This window comes from Camellia sinensis, chromosome 7 (assembly GCF_055761805.1).
Source record: "Camellia sinensis isolate YWXY chromosome 7, ASM5576180v1, whole genome shotgun sequence".
Taxonomy (NCBI): domain Eukaryota; kingdom Viridiplantae; phylum Streptophyta; class Magnoliopsida; order Ericales; family Theaceae; genus Camellia; species Camellia sinensis.
In genome coordinates this window covers 82,639,777-82,653,863 of record NC_138967.1, presented here as the reverse complement: position 1 = coordinate 82,653,863, position 14,087 = coordinate 82,639,777, and positions in this window count along the sequence as shown.

Sequence of the window (14,087 nt, the reverse complement as noted above, 5' to 3'; positions counted from 1 at the left end):
TACTTGCCCTAAGGCTTACAAAGTTTATTTATAATAGAACGAGATCCTAATTAAACTAGAAAATAAATTGAGAAAGATAATGCGTGCTAATCAAGCCTAAATCAAAGGAATTACGAAAATTATCAAAAATGAAAAAATTGAGTTAAGATCAAATCCGAAAATCATAACGAAAAATATATTGTTACAACCCGAACCCGCCCCTAGAGGTTTGAATTATAACCGGCTAATAATCATGAGATTACCTACGGCCTTAGATAAAAATCAAATCATAATTAATTATATGGAGCCAGAAGCGGAAGCAGAAATATAATATTTTTTCAATGAGTTTGTGCATAAATGGTATGAACAAAAACTTCATAGGTATTAATAACTCACACTCATACATACATAAAAAGATTCCATACGGCCAAGATCATTCATACATCATTGTCATACAAAACCAGAACTTATATATGGACAAGGTCAAACATGACCAACAAAAGGGAAACAAAAAGATCAAAAGAAACAAAAGCAGAACCTTCATAATATTAACGTTTCATTGATTCTCTTTTACCATACAAAAGATGACGTATGCATGTATACATTCATAAATCCTATATCTTGAATCTATAGCATATGACACGTAATAATCACATGAAACAAAAGGAAGTACAAATAAGTTAATGCCTTAATGGCTACATATTTCCAAGTCAATGTTTGGGAACAACAAAATGAGTTAAACTCCATACATATAAAGCCCAATGCTTGTACAAAAAATATTAACGCAAAAGAACAAAAGAAAACTCTCGGCTCTGAGGTTCTTCCAAGCTACTTTCTTGGTGAAAGTATATCATCAGCACCTAAAAGTTGTTTTCCACATAAGGTGAGCTAAAGCCCAGTAGAGATACTTGAACACAATGTATGAAGCTTAACAAAGCCATGTAGTGAATGCTTATGCATGCCATTACCAAAACATTTCACTTTCTCTTTCAAAACAATGCAATGCCATAGTTATATATCAACTCATAAAACAATACCTTTTTAAATCAGGAAACAGGGCAGTTGATACGTAACACTAGGAATCTCTAAGTACGTGTCTACTGGTAGGCAATACAAGCACTACTCAAGCCATTTTACTAGTACTAATCGGAAGGATCGGTACCTAACTGCGCGGGTTTCTGAACTTTCACCAAGGACATACAGGCCAATATAATAAAACCACAACCACACCCCCTAACCAAATTCACCATAGTATTCACATTTTTTTTCTTAAAAACAATACATTTTCAATGTAAGGATCTGAAACAACTGTTCAATGCCAAATGTATGAGTACATGGTTTTCATTTAACCTATTCCTTATGCAATTTCTACAACAATCAAAGTTATTCTCCACTGATTGCCCAAAACAGATATCTCTACACAAAAGCTAAATTTCCATCAACAATTATAATTTTATAAATTTCAAAATGGGAGTGATAATACTTATCCAACTCCGCTCTCATCATCAACAGATACATTCATTTTATCTTTTCAAAACTCAACATCTTCCCTTTTCATTCATAGGTCAAATACTATTGATTTCCAATAAAACATCATTTTCTTTCAAAAACATGTTTAAAGGAGAATTTTCCAATATTTCAACACAATTCAACAATATACTCACTCCCCCAACATTTCTCAAGAACCTATTTGAAAACCACTCTTTTACATTTCAAAAACCAAACCCTAAATCAAGCCCTCAACTCCCAAATCACAATACTTTTCAACAAACACATAACGAAGCTAAGAATCATACAAGGAGATTGAAGAAGTCTCTACCTCAAGAGCAGAAGAAGAAGAAAGCAAGACCCAGCTTTAGACGGAGTCAAAAATCGAAGTTTCACCGATTAAAACGTTCACCTTTACAAGCTCTACACTTTACTCCAAAGCACTAGGGCGGCGAGAACAACAGATTTGGGTATATTTGAGGTATTAACTAGAGAGGGAGAGAGAGAGAGTGAAGAAATTAAGTTTGGGGTGTTTTAGAGAGAGAGAGATTGAAAAGTGACCTAAACTGACCCCTCCCCAATTTGATATACGCATAGACCGCTTGAGCGACCAAAACACCGCTCGGGCATCAGACATAAGAAACTGACACCACTTGAGCGACCAAAACATAGCTCGAGCACACAATGAACCCCTCCCATAAATTTTGCAAACTGCAACACACTGCTCAAGTGAAGAAAGACAGCTCGAACGACAATTACCTTACTCCCAGTAGTGTTGCAGACTTGCAAAAGTACTGAGAGAACCCAAAGACTGCTCCAGCAAATGAAAGACCGATCAAGCGAACCTGAAGAAAAACAAACATGAACTTCCAAACAACCAAACACAACAATAACAAGACAACAAGGATGATAAACAACAAACATGATCACTGGATCTCGGTTCAAAGAATACGAAAGGGTCGTGTTTAAACCCAACCCGCTATATTTCTTGAATATGCTTTTTATCACTTGTTTGAGTCTTAGTATGACATTTACGTATGTTTGTCAATATATTTCTTTACAATGGTGCCTTGATGATGCTCATACTTGTGTAGAAAATATTGTCTCAATAGCTTGTTCTAACCTTAACTTAAAACATCTAACTCAAAAGAAAACTTTATTGGGGTGGTAATTGGTTTTCGATCACTTGAGTAACTTCATAAGATAATGCTTGTGTTACATTTAAATTGGTTGGCTGGACGTGTTCTCTATTGAAAGTAAAATCTTGCACAAGTGGTTATTTCAAAACCCTTGAATAGATCGATTATATTCAGATCCTACGTGATTTCAGTGTGATAAGGTTGAAGGAAGTTATGGGTAAGGCCCTTATTTTTACCATCTCTTTTGAGATCCTTGGTTGGCACTATGCAGTATGTAACCGTTGTAGACATCTGGGGTAAGGTTTGCAAAGTAGCAAAAGATGGGGCATACCGAATAATTCGAGTCCAATTCTTGTGGTTGGGAGGATGAAATCTCTTTAGGGGATTTTTAGATTACTAACATTTAACTTTATAACCATTTGCCTGTTTACTTGAATATTATGCTTCATTACTTATTATAATTGTAATTATGTATTGGATTGGGAAAAAAGAACAAGCTATGTGTGCGTTTACTGGGCATTCCAAGCTCATGGCATTTCATGCTAGGTACTGAAGACTATTAGCCGGTCGAAGGTGAAACTAAAGCATTTGAAGACGTATGGTTACCCTAGAAAAATTAGAAACTAGTTTTGCGAAGTCTCTTTTTTAACCATGTTTTGGTATTATAAATGTTAAAATTCTTATTGTGTTTAAGATAGAATAATACTATATGCACCAATTAGTGTACTAACTAGTATACCAATTGATGATGTGGCATAATTTAAGATGTTTTTGGTATTTGTAATTTATTTAATGAGTGAGGTCAATAATAATGTTATAACTAGTGTTGGTACACTAATTGGTGCATGTAACACTACCGTTTAAGAAATGATCTTAAAATGATTATTTTGCTTACATATATATACGTATATATCTTTTGTGTAAACCTATCTTTATTTTTTCCATAAGGTTATGTAGATCTTGTGTTAATACCTTGTTAAGATATATCAAAAAAGTAGTTTTGGTATCTAAGAATATTGGACTTAGAAGGAAGGTTATTTTGACTCCTCCGATCTTTCTCGGGATCTTAGTTGATTATTAACCAAAAGACTCATTAATGACATTTCCTAAACTTCAACCTTAGAGTAGATTTTGGGGCATCGCACTTGTAACCTTAGAGGAAAAAAAATCATGTATTTATTTGTTAATATATTCGTTATTGTTCCCGATTTTTGGGGCGTTACATATTTTATTCTATTTTACTTCAATTTATGCTTTACAATATTTAGATATTAAAAATATTATGAATAAAACTTATGAATTTTATGGGAAAAAATTATTTCATTATGGATATTAAATTGATAAAAAATATATATAAATTTATAAAAGTTTCTAAAAGATTTTTTTTACAAGATATTCATGTGTTATATAAAATATACAAAATTTATAAGTAACAAATAAAAATATGAATCTCAAATTATTTAATAGTAATTGCTATTTTGAAGTGTTGTAAAAAAATTAAAAATTAAAAAAAAAAAAAAGCCAACGAAGAAGAAGAAGAAGAAAAGTAACTATTTCAAATTAATGTTTTTAAAAAATAAGTTTAAATAACTTACAATTTAAATACAATTTTTTTCTTTTTATTTATTTTGGAATATTATATCAAAAATTAAATTTTCACAATAATGACTATTTTAAAAAAAAATAGTAAATTTTAATAAATTAATATTTATATATCATATTTTACATTTTACAAATCATAACAAAACAAAATATGAAGGGCAAATAGTTAAATATAATCTGTCATTAGTTTTATGTATTTAAAATTAAGTTAAAATGCAAAAGATGAAACATTTTTCAAGAAATGAAAATGACTTGTTTAGTAGGTAATATTTTAAATATTAAGCTTATTCATAACAAATAGTAAGTGAGTAAACACCAAATAGTAAGTATATTTTAGCAAATGATAAGTTAGTATCATTTTTTTTATTTCAAAATTAACTAAAACTACTCTATTTTTTAGAAAATTACCTTACTTTTTCTACCTAATATTACTATCTACTCATCCAATGGCTAGCATTCATACTATCTAAATCTAATAGTCCATATTTTTTTTATGTACCATACATGAAAACCACTTTCATGTATGGTAGAATTTTCCTTCAATAAGTAAAAAAATAAAATAAAATATTTATTATATATTATGTTCTATTCAAGTAGTAAAAGTCTTCTTCATTAGACCTGTGACGCCCCAAAAACCAGGAACATTAGATAATATATTAACCATTAAATAAAGGATTTATCTAAGGTTACAAGAGTAGGAAACGTCACTAATGAGTCCTTTGGACAATAACCAAACAAGATCCCAGGAAGGTCAGAGGAGTCAAAATAGCCTCCCTTCAAAATCCAACCACCTTAGATAGCAAAGCTACCTTTTTGACAGATCTTGACAAGGTATTAACACAAGACATACATGAGTTGACGGGATATAAGGATAGGTTACAAATGTTATATATATACAAATCACAAATCATGTCTTAAATACAACATGGGAATTCTCAAAACACATTTAACATAACTAGTTCCTAACTCTCATAGGATAGCCACACGTCTTCAAATACTTTAGCTTTGCCTTCGACCAGTCTAATAGTCTTCAATACCTAGCATGAAACGCTGTGAGCTTTAAATGCCCAGTAAACGCACACACACCCCGTCCCTTTTTCCCAATCCAATACACCGTCATATTTATAGCAAGCAAGTAATGAAGCATAATATTCAAGTCAATAACAACAATTTCAATAATAGAGGAAAGTAACAAGTCTTTCAAATAGATAACAAAGATTATAATGTTAGTGGTTTGTATTCTAGAAATCCCCCAAAGAGATTGCATCCTCCTAACCACAAGAATTGGACACCAAACTATTCGGAACTTCCCCTTTTGTTGCTTTGTTGCAGAACTAACCTCGGATGCCTACCAACGGTTATATATATACCGCGTAGCGCCAATCGCAGGGCCTCAAAAGGGACAGCGAAAAGAAAAAGGTTTTATCTCCTGAATCCAACCTTATCCTTCCAAAAAGTTTTATCCTCCTGAATGTCCCATCCGGACCCAACCTTATCTCACCAATCAAACTGTCGCAAAGAGTCCGAATACGTCCGTTCCATTCTAGGGTTTACGCGACAACCGCTTGCGCAAGACTTAACCTTCAATTAGGGAGCACATCCCACCAATCCATACATAACACATTATCATCTCTTCATTATTCAAGTGATCGAAAACCCAATATCATCCCAATTAAGTTTTCCGTTTGGATCAATGTTTTAAGTCAAGTTAGAACAAACTAACAAGATAGTAATATCCACATAGGCATGAGCATCATTAAAATGAAGAAGATAAAGAACATAACTATAACACATGAAACACCATACCAAGACATGATCATAAACTAATAAGCATATTCATGTACACAAGAGCATAAAACACCCATGCAAAACTAAATTTCCATATTCAGTACCATTTAAAGATTAAAATCAAATGGGCTATTTTAGAGTTTTACCAAACTCGCCCTTCCTATGGTTCGTAGAGAATTTAATCTAGTTTTCAGAACATGTTTCGGAAATATGATAGCTTTTCTAGATTTTTAGTAATTTAAGAAACACACCAGCGCTGCCCAAATTCGTCGATCGTTACAAAAATTGAATTTTCTTACAAATCGCTCACTCGTTTTCAATGAAACCAATTTTAGTTGAAAGATAACTCCTTAAGGAAGATTTTTACATAAAATGGAGGTCCAAAATATTTTTATACATTTTTCTAGAAATTTTGAAAGTTGGATGAAAAATAGATTTTTCTGGCACAGTTCTTGAAAATAGAAATTTGGTGAGAAAAGAGGTCAAATAGGGAAAATTTTCCACTTATCTTGTGATGAAAACTTGCTAAATAATGTGTTAAACTCATAAATTTAAGGTGAAGGTGTGCCTTTGTAAATTTTGAGAGTTTGATATGGAAAAAGGTAGTCTTGTACCGATTAAGAGAAATACAAGAAGGGTAGAATCAAGGCTCAACTCCTTTCATTTTTAACACAAGAATACCATCAAAACACATCTGAAATGAATGTTTAAAACTTCTAAGAGCATGTATTTGAAAAAGGAAAATAAAAGAGAGAGTTGTGTTGTGGCTTACTCAAATGCTTATGGAACTAGTTTTGCAAGACTTGCTCTCTTTCTCTTTTTTTCTCCCTCCCACAAGCTCACTCTCCACTCCTCTCCCTCTCTCTATGACATGTGAGTGTGTGGGTGTGGTGTTTGATGTTCAAATAGATGGAGGATGGTAGTGTATTTATAGGAAAAATAGTGTGAATTGTCTAAAATGTCCTTTGGTTAAAATGTAATGGAATTGAGTTGTATTTAGCTCAAATGAAATGGAATAGTGGATAATTAGGACCTTAATTATGTATTTAATTATGATCTAGTTAGGCTTAAGTCTAATTTAATCCATTCTAGTTACAAGTACATTAGCCATATACATGTATATATATATATATATATAGAATTGGTACCAAAGTCATAATTATTTTCATGATTCAAGGGATTTGTCTCTAAAGTACAATGATTATAGCCTAGGAGGTATGACAGCTAGTCATGTGCTTAAGATTTGGGGGATTTTCCTATTTATTTTGTGTACAAATTTCATAGATATTGTGTATAAAAAGATTTGATGAATAAGAGGTACAAATATATATATATACAATGGTACTAACTTGGGGTCAATTTGTGATTTAAGTAAAATATGAGGGCTAAGGCCTTAATTTGTGAATTGGAACATTTATTTTAGAGTAGAATTTAACTAAGTTAGGGTTAGAGAATCTAATTCGGTTTGATTTTCTTGTTTCGAATAAAAAGGCTATCAACCGAAAAGTGTGATAAAATCCGAAAAAACCTAGGGTTTTCAAGTGGTAATTCTAAGTTTATGGAGTCAATTAATCAGTATTAGGATATTAGAAATGATTTCCAAGTTATCGAAATCGATTAGGGTTTGTGAGTTTTCAGTTGGCGCGTGTATTTTGATCCTAGGGTTGCAATTAATTAAGAAATTGAGGGACTTCAAGAAAATAATTTAAAAGTAAGGGGCTTTTAAGAAATTAAAATTTTCAGGGGCCTCACAAGACCTAAGGTTAGAGTCTCACTCCTCTCATATATTTATTTATTTTAGATAAAATAAAATGAACAGTCGACAATGTACGGAGAGAGGGCATAAATAGATAGATATATGTAAATCGACTACTTTGTATTATTATGTGGTAAAAAGTGCACTTTTAAAGTAAAAACTTGAACTATTGAGGTTATATTATCAATGTTGTAATTACATCATGAATGATACGTAACCAACTAGGTCTAACCTAATTAGCCACCATACCTTCCTTAGGGCTTAGTCCTTGAAAGTCATGGGTTCAACTTCCTGTAGGGGAGTTGAATTAAGGGAATACAAGCATTACAATACATTTGGTACGATGGAATGAAATAAAGTGGGAATGAAATGATAGTAGGAATGGAATACATGGTAGAATGACATAGTAAAATGAGTGATGATAGAGAGCTCTAAAAGTAGAGCTCTGAATTGAGCTCTACTTATGTGGCAATGAGAAAAAAATAAAAATAAAAAAGAAGAAAGCCAAAACATCACATCAATAGGTGGACCCCACTCATTAGAGCTCCTTTAGAGCTTTTAATTTAGAGCTCTCAAACATTTTTGTAGTAAAATCATGTGGAAATGAAATGACCATTCCGCTTTCCATGTTTGGTTTGTCAAGTACATTGAATGGAATAGAATGGTTAATGTACTAATGTACGAGCACGAAATAATCTTCTCGTATAATCCTATTGATCAAGTTTGCACTCCTCCAAACGTAGTCGTTTTACTCCCAGAAAACACAAACGTGAGCTAGCCGGGGGTATACCGGAAACCTCTCTGATGCCTAAGTCAGCAAAATAGACAATAGACACAAAAGCTCTGTGTATTTGAGAGTCAGAATTGTGATACCTGTACATAGGTCCTGTTAGGAGCTTTTATAGATTTCATCTGGCATAATCCTAGTAGGACTTCAACTCTCTTTAGCAGAATCCTCCTAAGAATCACACTCCCAAGGATAATGCATATCCTAATAACATCCTACTCACTACCAATCAAGTGAGATGGCTTAAACCCTTTTACCTCGGTTTGGTAACAGCTCAACCGAGCTAGCATAGTCGTGCCCTCCGCTAGACTCAACCATTCTCACCCAGCTCGGTGCTAATTTAGGTAACACTATAAGTCTTTACTATTTAAACGATGCCCTATAGAGCTATCATACACCTCGGTCCTCTTTCCTCCGATACCTCGGTCCAAGACAGCCAGACCAGGCCACTAGTAGCCTACCTCTGACCAAAATGTCGGGATAAAGGACCAAGCTTCATTACCTCAGCCCATAGTTCGGCCCAACATGTAAGAGATTGAACCTAGCTCAGTCCATTTTAACAGTTGCACTTAGCTCGGCCCAATTTACATAAATTACCCTCTCAATTGTCTCTTAATTCTTTCTGCGCAACATGAATGGGATTAATTTTCTTAAGCCGTGCTAAGATATTCAACCCAACCGAACCAAAAAGTAACTTAACCATGATAAAATACTCCTCCCGTCTGATCTATAGGTACGCCCATTTCTAGGTATCCCGATTTCTTTAGAACCGTGCTGGCCATACGGCCCATCGTTTCACGTACCTGACATCGTGTCCTTACTGGGACATGTGGCATGCATTCATTGCTCCTTTGTACAGTGACAGCCATCTCACATTTATCAAAAAAAAGTTTGAAAAGTCCTGTTGTTTTGATGCCTATACAAAAACCCTTTCTTCGAATACCAACTCCTACTGTTCATCTTCTAGCTTGCAAAACCCTTGTCTTTCTGAGCTCCAAACCTTCAACCCCTAATCTTCCTCCGTTTCAAAACTGGGCTTTCGCATCTCCTGCCTTCATTATAGCTGCCAGTGTTGTTTCTTCAGATTGGATTCGGATCTCATTTCCCAACCGGTAAGTTCTTTATTTTTGTACCTATTTCTGTACCACATGTTTCCATTTACTTCCAAAGAATTTGCATTTCTACACCACATATGTACTTAAGGATTGAACTAGTGCTAAGAACCTTGAAACCCAATGTGTAACATTGAAAACACATCTAACTGGGACTAAACTAAGTCTTTACACCGTATGTTTGATACAAAAACACGCCATAACCGGAATGAAATCCTATTCGTGGCTTTTAGGCTCGGTTTTGACCGAACTAAAGAACACATGCCGAACAAACTGAGGTAAAATGCTGCCCAAGTCTTTTAACCAAACTGATTATACCCCAGTTCTCCAAACCGAAATAATTATATTCTTCCAACTGGTCCCTAGCCGAACACAAACCCAATACATGTCCACGTTTCGCCAAGCTTAGACTTCAGTCTTAACTTGTTATTTAGCCTAGTTGGGCATAACCCCTTTCTATTTCCACTTTGCAGACTTGACTAGGTCGGGCAGGCACACCCTTGTACTTTGCCCCTTAGCGTCATTGCTCAATCGAGCCATCCAAAGTCACATCAGCACCGAGCTAGGTTGTTGTGCTCATTTTTACACAACAACCTTTAAGTTAAATGGGTAAATATCGATTCTTGGTAGACTCACCTGGAGCCATGGCCGAATTCCAAAAAGACTACCATATTCCCAATGACGTCCACCTTTCCTTAGCCAAGCTAGACATCACACCCTGGGGCAAACCGGGCTTCATCCCATTTACAGTGATATCGATTGTAAAAGCCAGGCTCTGATTCCCTATACAGCCCCTTATATGCGAGTTCCTTAGGCAAACAAGATTGTGTCCAACCCAACTCTTCACAAACACTTACAGAATAATAAATGGCATCGCTGAGCTAAACCGCCGGCTCGGCCTCAACCTCAGATTTGCTCAGCCAAAATGACGACGGTTGGGTGTACTACCTCAGAGTAAGAAAAAATTAAAAAAAACACACCAGACAAAGACTTAAACAATGATGATTTCTTCTGGGTTTCTGGCCATTTTGCAGATCAGGAAGCCCAGATACTGGGCTATAATAAAAACTGGAATAAAGGAACTGCTGGTAAGAACATTTCGGTTCAACTATCTTTGTTGTTCCAATAACCACCGTGCTAACCCATTATGCTCCTTGTCTTTCTTTTTTGCAGAATTAAACCAGCTTAAATCACATTACACTTACACCAATCAAGACGCCCTTCGTGCAGCACTTCGATACCGCCACCACGATTGGGCCGAGCTACTAAACTTCTAGTCGACCTATCAGTATAGCGGAAAAAGGAAAACCAGAGTCATCAACTTCCTCCTAGAACCTTCCCCCGAGCCAGACCCTATTCTTCTCCAAATCAACCTCATCTCTCTTACTGAAGAACAAGAGATGGCAAAAAGGCCAGTTGTCCACGCCCTAATTACCGAGCAGACTGCTCCTTCCACAATCGAGGCCCAGACAGAGCTGCCCCATGCTGGTAACGCTCGTGAGGCCGTGGTAACCCTTCCAACTGCTAGAGCCTCGTCATCCCAGCCTAGCAAGAGACCGCGTACCTTGGTCGGCCAAACACAGTGTTTGGTTGACGAAGAGGAAACAGAACACCCTGAGACACCCACAGGTAGACACCGAGCTACCCTATCTCCTCCTCCGGTATGGGCACCACTTGTGTCTTTCAAGGGCCGCGCCGTGACTACATCCGATTTTTTGCGCCGAAAAGGACCATCTTCTGGCGTTTAATTTGGCAAAAAGTGTCTGTCTTCTAGCCCACATGGAGCACCATGCCCATCTAACCAAGCTGAAGGCCATATGATCTGCTAACAAATCGCTTATTCTAGTAATGTTGAATTGTACTTATGTTCTAAATTTGCCACAAACTTGTCGCTCGGTTCTTCTAACTGTATATGTTCTGCAGGCTGTGCAAAAGAACCAAATTGCCCATCAGCGCATACTGGATTTGCGAAAAACGACAAAGGCGGCCATTGCAGATGGCAAAGCCAAGGAAGCCGAGCTGAAAAAGCTCCAAACAAAATTTGCCGAACTAAGCGCTGACCGCGATCGCTTGGTCGAGCTTGCCAGTACTGCTAAAGAGGACAAGCAAAAAGCTCCGGCTAAGCGGAATGATCGCTACCTGCGGGAGCTTGCTAAATTAGAGAGGAAAAAAGATGCCAAAATAAAGGCACTTCAAAAGCAAATGGAATATGCCGAAGAGCGTGGCTTCAAAGAGGGTCAGGCAGTCTATGTCAAACAATGCGAGGCCACAAAAGATATCTTCTTCAAGAGTGGTTGGAAAGCCGTGCTGGAGAAGCTCGGTCGTGCACTTGACAAAGACATTTTTGTGAATCCCCCCTCACACTACATACCGAGCTACATGGTGGACTACGCAAACGTAGTCCAACAGAAGCTTCTATAAGAGGGCGAGGAGGAAGAGGAGACCCATAATCCGATGGATGCTCCACCTGCTAGCACAAACCTCAGGCGTCAATCTTCTCTGCCTAGCACGGTTAACGTGGAGCTATCAACCGAACTACCCCACGAGGTAGTTGCTCACACCGACCTTCCTTCTGGCGAGGTCCGGGTTGATCTGGACGCTGGCCTGGATGACTTATTTGCTTAAGATATTTCCTGTTGCATTTTTTCCTTTTGTGTTTCCTTTTGTTTTCATAGAATGTAACCGGGCTACAAGCCCCTCCCTTTGTACTCAATTTCAAAAGAATGAAAGAAACTTTTCTTTTTTGACTTTTGTTTGTTCAGTCACATTATTTTTCTGTTTCAGTGTAGCATCTTTTCTGCTAGAACAGCTAGCTTAGTTAGCTCGGCCTTACCCTATCCTTTCCCTTTTTCGGTCGAGATACTTATCTCGGCAGAAGAACAACTTGGGAAACTGCAAAACTTTTATAACCGCGATTTTTATCCCACCTAAAAAGAGAAAACCTGCCAACCTTCTTGAGCCTAGATCCTTATCTTGGCTGAAGATGAAAAAAAGTGTTGGTCAAACCTGCCAACCTTTTTGAGCCTAGATTCTTATCTCGACTGAAGAACAAAAAGTGTTGGTCAAACTTGCCAACCTTCTTGAGCCTAGATCCTTATCTCGATTGAAGAAGAAAAAAGTGTTGGTCAAACCTGCCAACCTTCTTGAGCCTAGATCCTTATCTCGACTGAAGAAGAAAAAGTGTTGGTCAAACCTGCCAACCTTCTTGAACCTAGGTCCTTATCTCGGCTGAAGATGAAAAAGTGTTGGTCAAACCTACCAACCTTCTTGAGCCTAGATCCTTATCTCGGCTGAAGAACAAAAAGTGCTGGTCAAACCTGCCAACCTTCTTGAGCCTAGATCCTTATCTCGGCTAAAGAACAAAAAGTGTTGGCCGAACCTGCCAACCTTCTTGATTACCCCCAGTCGACAATAAATATGGACAACTTTTACAAACAGATGAGAGAATATTAACCAGAAAGAATCTACTTGTTTTATTAAAAAAGAAAAATTACAAGTGTTTTAAGAAAAAGCTAAAAATAAAATAGTTTGAGATTGGTCGTGTTCCATGGCCTGGGAATAGCTTTGATATCCATTTCTTCCAAGTGATATGCTCATTTTCCCGCTAAACCAATCACTTTGTATGGTCTCTCCTAGTTAGGTCCTAACTTGTCATCTCCTGGTACCAAAGTGTTGCCCATTACTTTGCGCAGTACCCAATTTCTAATCTTGAATTGCCTTAGGTGCATAGTTTTGTTATATTTTCTGGATAACTCTTGTTAGTATGAGGCAATGTGTACTAATGCCCTTTTTCTTCTTTCTTCTGCAAGGTCAAGTTCCAAGGTTATGGCCTCACCATTCAAGTTTGGATCAAAATTTTTGCTTCTAATAGTAGGGAGGCCTACTTCCAGTGGGATTACTGCCTCCATGCCATAGGCCAAGGAAAAAGGTGTTTCACCAGTCGATCGTCGAGGTGTAGTACGGTAAGCCCATAAAACATGAGGAAGTTTCTCAGCCCACTTGCCTTTTGCTCTTTCCAACCTCTTCTTCAGACCGTCTAAGACTACTTTGTTGGAAGCCTCAGCCTGGCCATTAGCTTGGGGGTATGCCGGTGTAGAGTTATAAAATTCTATTTTGTATTATAGCCCCTAAAGATTTTGCCATCAAACTGAGTGCCGTTGTTGGATATTAAAGCCTTGGGTATACCAAACCGAGTTATGATGTTCTACTAGACGAACGTCTTGACATCCTTTTCTTTTATGGATGCAAGTGCTTCTACCTCCACCCACTTTGTGAAATAGTCCGTTGCTGCGAAAAAGAACTTTCTGTTGCCGGGTGCAGTTGAGAGTGGTCCTACTTTATCCAGGCCCCACATTGCAAACGGCCACGGGCTGGTCAATGGTAGAAGCTGTGACGCCCCAAAAGTCGGGAACATCAGATAATATATTAACCATTAA